Source organism: Nicotiana sylvestris, chromosome 9 (assembly GCF_000393655.2).
Source record: "Nicotiana sylvestris chromosome 9, ASM39365v2, whole genome shotgun sequence".
NCBI classification, from domain to species: domain Eukaryota; kingdom Viridiplantae; phylum Streptophyta; class Magnoliopsida; order Solanales; family Solanaceae; genus Nicotiana; species Nicotiana sylvestris.
In genome coordinates, this window is record NC_091065.1 from 43,638,264 (window position 1) to 43,648,111 (window position 9,848).

Genomic DNA, 9,848 nt, shown 5'->3' on the forward strand with positions numbered 1-9,848 from the left:
TAGTTGTTAGTGTTTTGATAAGCTGTATAAGGTCCAGGCTAGAGGATAGGATGCTCTGTTAAAGTTAGAGTCTGGCCAAGGAATTTTTATTTCCTTGTAAATATTTTCCATTGATATATAAATTTTAATTACTAATAAAACGTATTTTTTTCATAGTTAATATTTATTCTAAAGATTAGAATATAAAACTAGTAAAATATGAATTATTATTTTTAACAAGCCTTCCTCATAAGAAATCATTATAACAAATATGTATCCGATTAATGAATCAGCTAGCAAGGAGCCAAGGGTATGCAATAAGAAAGGGAGAAAAAAGACCATAGCTGGAGCGAAGTTGCAGACAACGTTGGAAGAAGCTTGGCGCAGAGCCCTTGCCTTAAATTTTTTCTAGATGAAAAATATATTAGAAAGAAAATAAAGATAATTGAAAGGTTGCCTTGTAATTACTCATGCAATGACACCTAATTCTTTAATCCCCTCATTAGGGAGTGTAATTACTCCCTCCTAATACACTTATAGAATGTTTATCCAAGTTTTTTTTCGTCAAAAATGCCTTTTTTGTCTAAAGTATTTTTTTTAAAAGTTAGAGTAGTTGGCCAAGCTTTTAGAAGAAAAAAAGTGCTTTCGAGTAAAAACAGAAGTTGTTTTTGAGAAACTGAGAAAAATAGTTTCTCCTCAAAAGTATTTTTTTTTTAAAAACACTTTTGAGAAAATACACTTAGAGTCTGTTTGGTCAAGCTACCAATGTCACACCCCTTTTCTACCCCTCAAAATAATAATAATATATGTATGGGCCAAAGAGTTTTTCCAATTAAAGTGACAAAATTTGAATAGGGATTATTTTATTGTTCAGAGTCGCCACTTAGAATTGATTTTTTCGGTGTTCCAAGTCACCATTTATTTGGATCCCTAGTCAAAGGAAGGTTTGACTCTATTTTAATCGGTCCGCGAAAACAAAGTTCGGGTAAGGAATTTTGTTGACCGGGGAGAAGGTATAAGGCATTCCTCGAGTCCCGTGGTTCTAGCACGGTCGCTTTATTGACTTAAACTTGGCTTGAATTAATTTTGGACAAACTGTGATGTATATTATTTTCATGTTTTACATATCCTCTGTTATCTCTTGATTATTAGAAAAAATTAAAGAATATTTTTGAATAATAAGATGTCATAACCACACTACGCAAGCGAATGCGTGATCGACGAAATTTATTATTTAGTCATAACGGCGCTACGCAAGCGAATCCGCAGTCATGACAGACGATTGTTAGCACGTTATTTACTTTTGAAAAATTGCTGCAATTGTGTTGGAGGATACATTAACCCTCTTTTTTTCAGAAAATTTATTAAATGTCACTACCACGCTACGCAAGCGAATTCGTGATTATGACAAAAGATTTATAAATTAATTAAAACTATTGAATATGATATGAAATTGATGAATTAACTTATTAAAAGTTAAGCGTCACGCTACACAAGTGAGTCTGTGAAGTTAAAGCGCACCTACTATTTGCCTAACGTTTAAATTAATTAAAGGGAAACTAGTTAATTAAAATAGTAGAAAAATCTGATATTATTATTATTTTTTCGAGCTTTATAGTTGGGAAAAATTATGCAAATAAATGTTGGACCAACTTTATCTATTTTAAAAGAAATGAGCCAACTTCTTGTTAAAAAAAATGGGCCAGCTTGTATGGAGCTTTTGGGCTGCTGGAATTTATTATTAAAATGGGCCAAGAAATGAATTTCAATTGGCCCAAAGCTATATAGAAGAAAAGGGGTAATTTTGTTGTTTAAAGGTAAATGGGCCAACTTTTATCTTTGATTCAATAAGGCCCAACGTTGATACAATCTTAGCTCTTTACTTAGTTTGAGTTCATGACCATTAACTACATAGTCACAATTGTATAAACGCCAACTTTACAAAAATAGCCATTTTTGCAAATCCGGCAAAATGGCCAGATTCACAAAGATATTATCACAGCATTCCTAGAAGCATATGTTGGCAGTGAAATTTCAGCAACTAAAACGAACTCATGCTATGTGTTATACACCTAAAGTCATTCATGACATACTTAGCATTGTTACTCGGATATAATAGCTTGAAAACATGCTTAAAAAATCCATAAACGACTTACATATCACATTCAAAAACTTACAACTCAATATTCAAGTATTATGAAGGACTATATTCACATTATCACATGCTTGATACATAACAATAACATACAAGCTCTTTTGTTGTCAAACTATTCATCACATCAAACACATTTAAATGGTGCAGCATGTTCAAGTTGTTCCCATTGCTGAAAATACGTACATTACGAGTCTTAAAGGATTACCTGGTAGCAAAAGAATAAACAGTAGTTCAGCAAATAAAGCAACATAAAAACAGCAGCAAAACAGCAGCAAAACCAGCAGCAAATCCGGGTTAAAACAACCCGAAAACTTAGAGAGGGAACCCAAAAACGAACTCTAAAGAGGACTTATACTTTTTTAAAAGTTTGCACTCTAAGATTCACTCTCAAAGCTCACCATTTCAGCTTACTTTTCATGTGTTCAACTGCTGAATTTTTTTTGTTTTTGTGACAAAGCAATTATAAAAAATGCCCCCTAGAAGTGTGATGGAGTCCCCCCAAAGTGAGGAAAGGGCAGCCCTTAAATAGGCAAATTTGGACAGATTTTGGTTCACCAAATGTCTGTCCGACAAAAACTGACATTGTATGCTAAACACTGTTCAAAATCTGTCCAAAGGTCAAAGGAAATCTACTATGACAGAAATAAAGAGAAAAAATATCATTTCAGCCACCTTAACTAGTAAAAGTAGGCTACTAGTACCCTATTTTGTGATAAAATAACATAAACTTCAGATTTTAACAACATCAATATCACCCTGTTGATTCAAACTAAACCAAGTATTAAAACATGTAATTAAACTTCACACATGTGTTATGAACCAATCGTAAGCAAACAAAAATTAATTATTAAACCCAAACGAAACGCACGTTATCGCTGGAGCGATTTAATAAAACCAACTAGACAAACATAATAAAAAATGGATTAAATGAAGAAACAAGATAGAAACTAACTTTAACTAAAAAAAATCAAAAAATTAATAACGGGGCAGGATTACGATTTTACCATATACTCTCAAACATTTCCTCACTACCTCACTTTAATCAACACAAAGCTATTTTACTACTTCAACAAGTGAAAAACAGAAAATTTAACATTCCAAAACTTCAAAAACTAATGCTAAAATAATTAATAATAAAAAATAAAATCTGAAAAATAAAAAATCAGCCATGAAAAAGAATAGAATTTTACCATTTTACAATTTAGTGGCCGAAAAAATGGTGGTATGCCAAAAGAGGGTGTTCGGGGAGGTCGCCGGAATTTGGCCGGATTTTGGTCGCCGGATTTTCAGGGTGAAATTGGCATCAATAGCTAGGTCTTGAGGAGCTATATCCATTGATGTAGGTATTGTGGGGTGGTAGTGGTTGGAGCTTCAATAATTTGGGCAAAAAAGTGACGGAAAAGTTTCCTAGATCTAAGATTCAAGGAATTTGAGGGATTTTTGAAGGATTTGGTTTGGAGATATGGAAAGAGGAAGTTGTGGAGATTACATGGTGTGAATTTGGAGGTGTTTGGAGGTGGTCTACCGGCGGCGGCGATTTCCGGCCGGTGGCGGTGGGGCGGCGACAGCGGCTTGGGGGAGAGAGAATAGAGAGTGATGAGAGGGAAAGAAGAGAGAGGAAATAATGGGAAAATGGGGCAAATTTTTGGGGATTTTAGGCTTTAAATACCTAGGATGAAGATCAAACTAGGACCGTTGGATTAAATCAAGATGGGTGGATGAGATTGAATCTTGTCACTTAACCAAAACGACGTAGTTTTAAGACAAAACTACGTCGTTTTAAGCTCTTCTTGACATCCCCCTTTTGGATCGGGTTTGGGCTCTTTGGGCTCAAATTTTGGGACAATTTTGGCACAATTTTAATTAAATTACACTAGCCCAAACCCTACCTCATTTATTAAGCCATTACTCAACTCTTAAAACATATACATACACAAATAAGAACAAACACACACACACACATATACACACATACATACATACATACATACATATATATATATATATATATATATATATATATATATAAGGCGAAAATTTGGCATTTACAGCTGCCCCTCTTTGCTCGAGAACATGAAGAGTTTTCGTGCAAAGACAAATAAATGTCATGGATAATTCTTTGCTCACATTCACTCTTGTGGAAGCATTTTGAAAAAAGTGGTGACCGAACTTTGCTTCTGAGGTTGCCTACATATCCTTGGCTATAAAGGAATCAGGTCAGTGTAGTTTTGGGAAAATTTGGTAGGTGGGACTACCAGACACTGGAGTTAAGACTGTTGTTGCTGTTGTAGACACCGGATTTTTGACCCTCCCCGAGAATTTTCACATTTTTAGCGTGAATATGTGAAATTGGGTCTAGTATAGCTATTTTAACTATTTTTACTTTATTTTGTTGCAAAAAGAAAATTACAAAAAATATATATATATAAATTTTAGTTTATGTATCTCTCATAAACTTGAAAAATACAAAAAATTGCACTTTATTTTTGTACTTTATATAATTTCGAAAATTACAAAAAAATATAATTCTATTAATGTTTTGTAGTCATTTTAATTTGGAAAAAATGCAAAAATATTACTTTATATTTTATCTTTATATAAAAAACGAAAATTACAAAAAATAGTTTTATTAACATTTTGTAGCTATTTTAAATCTTGAAAAATATACTTAAAAAGATATAGTTTTGTTTAAATATTAGTCTTATTTTTGTTAGTTATTTTGCTTACATAGGACTAGTTGAGCAACGTCGTGTGCCTATTTCTCGGGTCCGGGCAAAAGAATAATATTCGGGTTCAAACTACCCGGTTTTAGGCCTAATTTTCGGACCTAGCCCATAATAAACCGAGTCCACGACACATGGGGAACCCCACCACGCGTGGGGGACACAAGTCTCGAACCCCACCACGCTAAATACACGGACAAGGCATTTTTGAAAGGGGGATTTTTGAAATTTTTGGGGAGGGGAACGAACTACTGTACATCTTCTTCTTTAGGAGGAACCCTACTGTAAACAACACCCACGACCACCCCCGTCGAGAAAACACCCAAAAACCCTACTGCCCGTTATCAGCTTCCCCCCTTCGTTGTCACCGTTCCCCAGCTCACGTCCGAGCTCCAGCCATTAATCACTGCCCCCTACTCCCTCACTCACGACCAACAGCTCCCCCCTCGTCGTCCAAACACCACCACCCTACTGCCCAAAACCAGTCAGTCCCACACCCTCCCGATCATCAACAGTCCACCGGCCTCGACATCGTCCGAACACCACTCCGTCTCGCCGCCTCCGTCAAACAACCAAACCCTACACCAAGCAGAACCTTCCACCACCATAAACAACACCGTCGCAGTTGCTTCTGCTTCCTCCATCACCACCATCAACGACCAAAACCCAGTCGCACCCCTCGTCGCAACCAACTCCACCCATCCCGTCCAGCTTCTCCGTCGTTACTGCCCGTCGACCCTACGTCCAAACGCCATAACCACCATCATCACCTGCTGCGTCGAAAAATCCAGCAGCAGCTAACCCCTCGAAAAATCCAGCAGCAGCAACAGTCTTTGGTCCGAGCTTTCTATTTCCATCGAGGTCGTCTTTGGTTCGTCGAGGTTGATGTCCGAGGTTTCGTAGCAGGTCCAACGCAGCGGACGATAATATCAAGTAGGTCATCTCTATCCATGTCCTTCATATTTGCTGTTTAGTAATATGTACATGTGTTTGTCGAAATACGGTCCTAGTTCATGCGGATAGTATGCGAGCGAGACATATACGTATGATGTGTGTGAATTGCTATTTCCTGTTAATTAAATCCGTATGATATTGAAATGTGGCCGTGAATGTCTTTTCCTTTGTTTCGTTACTTCAAGTGGTTGTTCGGCATTTTTTTTTCTTCATGTTTAGATTATTGATGTTTGTCACAATAGGTGTTCGTACACATTCTGTAAGATGTTAGTTATTTTAGTTGTCTTAATAATTGTTTGCACATGTAGTAGTAATGTTAAAATTATGGTAGTGATTTTAATTCCGCGGAAAAATACTCGTTTCATCAAATAAGTTCAATCTATAACCCGTGACCTCGCAAAGTAGCCAAAAATGTAGGTATTTTAGCTTTGTCCCTTTTTATTTTAAAAAATAGAAATAAGAAAAAATAATAATAAAAGAATAAATAAATAATAAAAAAAAACGAGACGAGCTTCGCCAAATAAAAAGGTACAGATTGTGGAGCCCTCGTTAAATGTATGTATTAAATACTTAGATTCCGGGACGGGCCGTTTAGCAAAATTCACGGCTCTACCCAAATATAATAATGCGCTAGTTGCTTTAGGCGCGCCTTTAATAATGTTATCTCCCTAAACTCGGGTGCACATTTATGTGACCCAAATCCAAATCTCAACGGAGTCGAAATACGTCTCTAGTCACGGGCACATTGATTGTGGCGTGGCCCGAGATGCATTTCCATGACGTTGTAAATTCCTTTTAATAATAAAATGAGACGAGCCTCGACAAACAAAAAATCTAGAAGCTGTGGGGCCCTCTAAATGTATATGTATTAAACACTTAGATTCCGGGACGGGCCGATTAGCAAATTTCACGGCCCGACCCAAAATAACAATACGTTAGTTGCTTTAGGCGCGTCTTAATAATTTATTCTCCTTAATTCGGGTGCACATTTATGTGACCCAAATCTAAATCTCAACCGAGTCGAGATATGTCAATAACCACGGGTGCATTGATGTAACGTGGTTCGAGATATGTTTTCACGACGTTGCAAGTCCTATAAAAATAACAGTGAATGATAAAAGCGGTTAAAAGATAAAATTGGCACATAAGTTCACATTTGTATAAAATCAGATAATCAAGCCGAATATAACAGTTGAGCGACCGTGCTAGAACCACGGAACTCGGGAATGCCTAACACCTTCTCCCGGGTTAACAGAATTCCTTATCCGGATTTCTGGTACGCAGACTGTAATATGGAGTCATTCTTTTCCTCGATTCGGGATTAAAATTGGTGACTTGGGACACCCTAAATCTCCCAAGTGGCGACTCTGAAACAAACAAACAAATCCCGTTTCGATTGTCCTTTAATTGGAAAAAACTCCCTTGCGCCCTCGCGGGTGCGGAAAAAGGAGGTGTGACAGCTCTGGCGACTCTGCTGGGGATATTTTATGACCCAGAACCACTGGTTTAGGGTTAAGAATTCGAGCTTAGAATAATTGTTATTATTTGGCTTTATTTATTATCTGATTTTTTACATGTTTGAGCCTAATGTGCTAAATGTTGCTTTTACCGCTTTGATATTATTTGGACTGTATATATAAACTGTGCCGAAACCCCTCTCTTCTCTCTCTTGAGGAGTGCACGCTGGTCGTGGCTTCTTTCTGTTAGTGTCATATACCAAAATAGAACGAGGATTCGGAGGAGTTGCAAAACCGGATGGCCCTTTGGTTACCGGTACACAGCTCCCATCCTCGGCTCGAGTTGTCCGCTCGGGTAAGCCAGGTCTAGAACAAATACCCAGGTTATCAACCTAGAATAACTCAACTTCATGCCGGATCCCTAGTAGGAGCGTTTATTTGCATCATGTGCATTTGACTTAGGGGACTCAACACAGGGGTTGAGTCCGTCTAGGACAAGCAACCTGAAAATAATAGACCATCTTTGGCATCCTATGTGCTACATGTTGTACTTATTCAAAGGCGAATGGGTCATTTGGCGGACCAATAATAGTTGCAGACAAATGACACACCTTGTTAGGTTGATCACGTTTAATAAGAAGGTCGCACGTTTTTCGAGCATGGTGTTATTTTAATCAAAGCATGGGGAACATTTGTGGAATCCAAGAATTCTTGGAATTCCCTATGTCCCCCACGCTTCGTTTTTGGGAAAGCACATGGGGAACATTTTTGGAATCCAAGAAGCCTTGGAATTCCCCTATGTCCCCCACGCTTCATTTTTGGGAAAAGCACATGGGGAACATTTGCGGAATCCAAGAAGTCTTGAAATTCCCTATGTCCCCCATGCCACATTTTTGAAAATATAATAAATATAAAAAAATAAAAAATATATGTATATATATATAAAAAAAATTGAAAATTCAAAAAAAAGATTGTGTATGTTTTCATCATCATCCACAAATTAGAAAATAGTGGAAAAGAGGAGTAAATTACAGTGTAGAGATGTAACTACTTATTGTTAGGAAAAAAAAAGCAAATGTCCAAGTAAGTGTCGAAACTCTGTCGAAATTTTGAGAAAAAAAAAATATGTCTTATTAGTTGGTTTTATTAAAAGCAAAGGAAGAGTAGAAAAAACATCATGGTTTTGTCTTGTTTTTCTAAAAAAAATAAATAATAAAAATAATAAAAAAATATAATATAAAAAAAAAACAAATCCGAAAATATTTTGATTCTTCTTTCAAAATTGAAAAGAAAATTCAAAATTCAAAAAAATATTTTTAGAAGCATTTCTTTTATTAAAGGTAAAATTCAAAAAAAATTCTTCTTTTTCTTTAGAAAAAAAAGCGCAAATGAAAATTCAAAAAAAAGGTATATCTTAGAAGTATTTCTTTTAAAAAAGAAAACCAATCAAAAATCCAAAAAAATACTTCCTTTCTTCTTTTAAAGTAGCTCTTTCAGAAATTAAAAAAAAAAGTTAGTTCATCTACTTATTCTTGATTGCCCGAACTACGCGGGTTTGATTCTCACCGGATGTGAGATACGTAGGCAACCCTCATCGGGTCCAACCCCACCTTTTGCTAAAAAGCCAAAAACAAATAAATAATAATAACAAAAAATATGTCAAATTTTAATTTTGTCATAAAGAAATCGGGTGACGCTGTTTTGTCAAAACATAGCCGAATGTTCTCGAAAGGGACGCCGGAAGGCTGACTTTGCATAAACAGCCACCTTCGGGTCATTTTTTATTTTGATCCAGTTGACCCACTTAGCCTTAAAAAATCTTCGTCCCCGAGGCGCTGAAGGGTCGTGCTTGCAACACCAAGTTTTTATTATAATTCGAAAAAAAAACAAAGAGTCAGCGGTCAGGTGAATACCGTTTGAATTTTGTCATAATAAGCCGAGCCAGCTTTGGCCGCGTCTTAAACCGTTCTTGCCGAAATAGCCTTAGAGTATCTTTCAGTTGTCCAAAGGTTATTTTCGTAAAAGAACGGACAAGTTTGTAAAGTGTCAAAAAATAATTCTCCCCGGCCTCAAAATTCATGTGAGATTCGGAAGGGGCCACATTTGCAAAAATAGCCGTTCGGTTGCATTTGTCAAACGGGGAAAGAAACTGGCCGTTTGTAAATCTTTTGATTAGAATATGTGGGTTGTTTGATTTTCGAGTTTGTAGGTCATCTTCAAACCTTTGAAACCCAGTTTGTTTTAATATGAAAATTGAAAAAAAATTGTTTATTATTGTTTATCTTTATTTGGTTCGAACTACGCAAGGTCTGATTCATGCAGGGTCATGATACGTAGGCAATCTCCATAAGATTCGACCACGAAAAAAAAATGAAAAAGAGAAAAAAAAGAGAAAAAAAGAAAACAAAGGTAAAATAAATAAATATAAATATATATATAAAAACAAAGGTAAAAATAATATATATATATATATGTTGATAATAATAAGGACCGACTGAGTCCATCCTAACATATTTGGTGTTGAATTGTGAAGAAAGTTGAGGTGGTCGGTTTGTGCCTCAAAGAAAAATGACAACTAAC

The 9,848-nt window shown here is 36.1% G+C and overlaps 1 long non-coding RNA gene across 1 annotated transcript; it reads right to left on the reverse strand.

The window, feature by feature from the left end:
* Positions 1-2,108: 2,108 nt before the first annotated feature.
* Positions 2,109-3,760, reverse strand: LOC138877048 (uncharacterized). Its single transcript, XR_011402363.1, has 2 exons — positions 3,325-3,760; positions 2,109-2,339 (listed from the first exon to the last, which is right to left on the reverse strand). It is a non-coding gene; the product is annotated as an uncharacterized lncRNA (long non-coding RNA).
* Between the last annotated feature and the right edge of the window lie 6,088 nt (positions 3,761-9,848).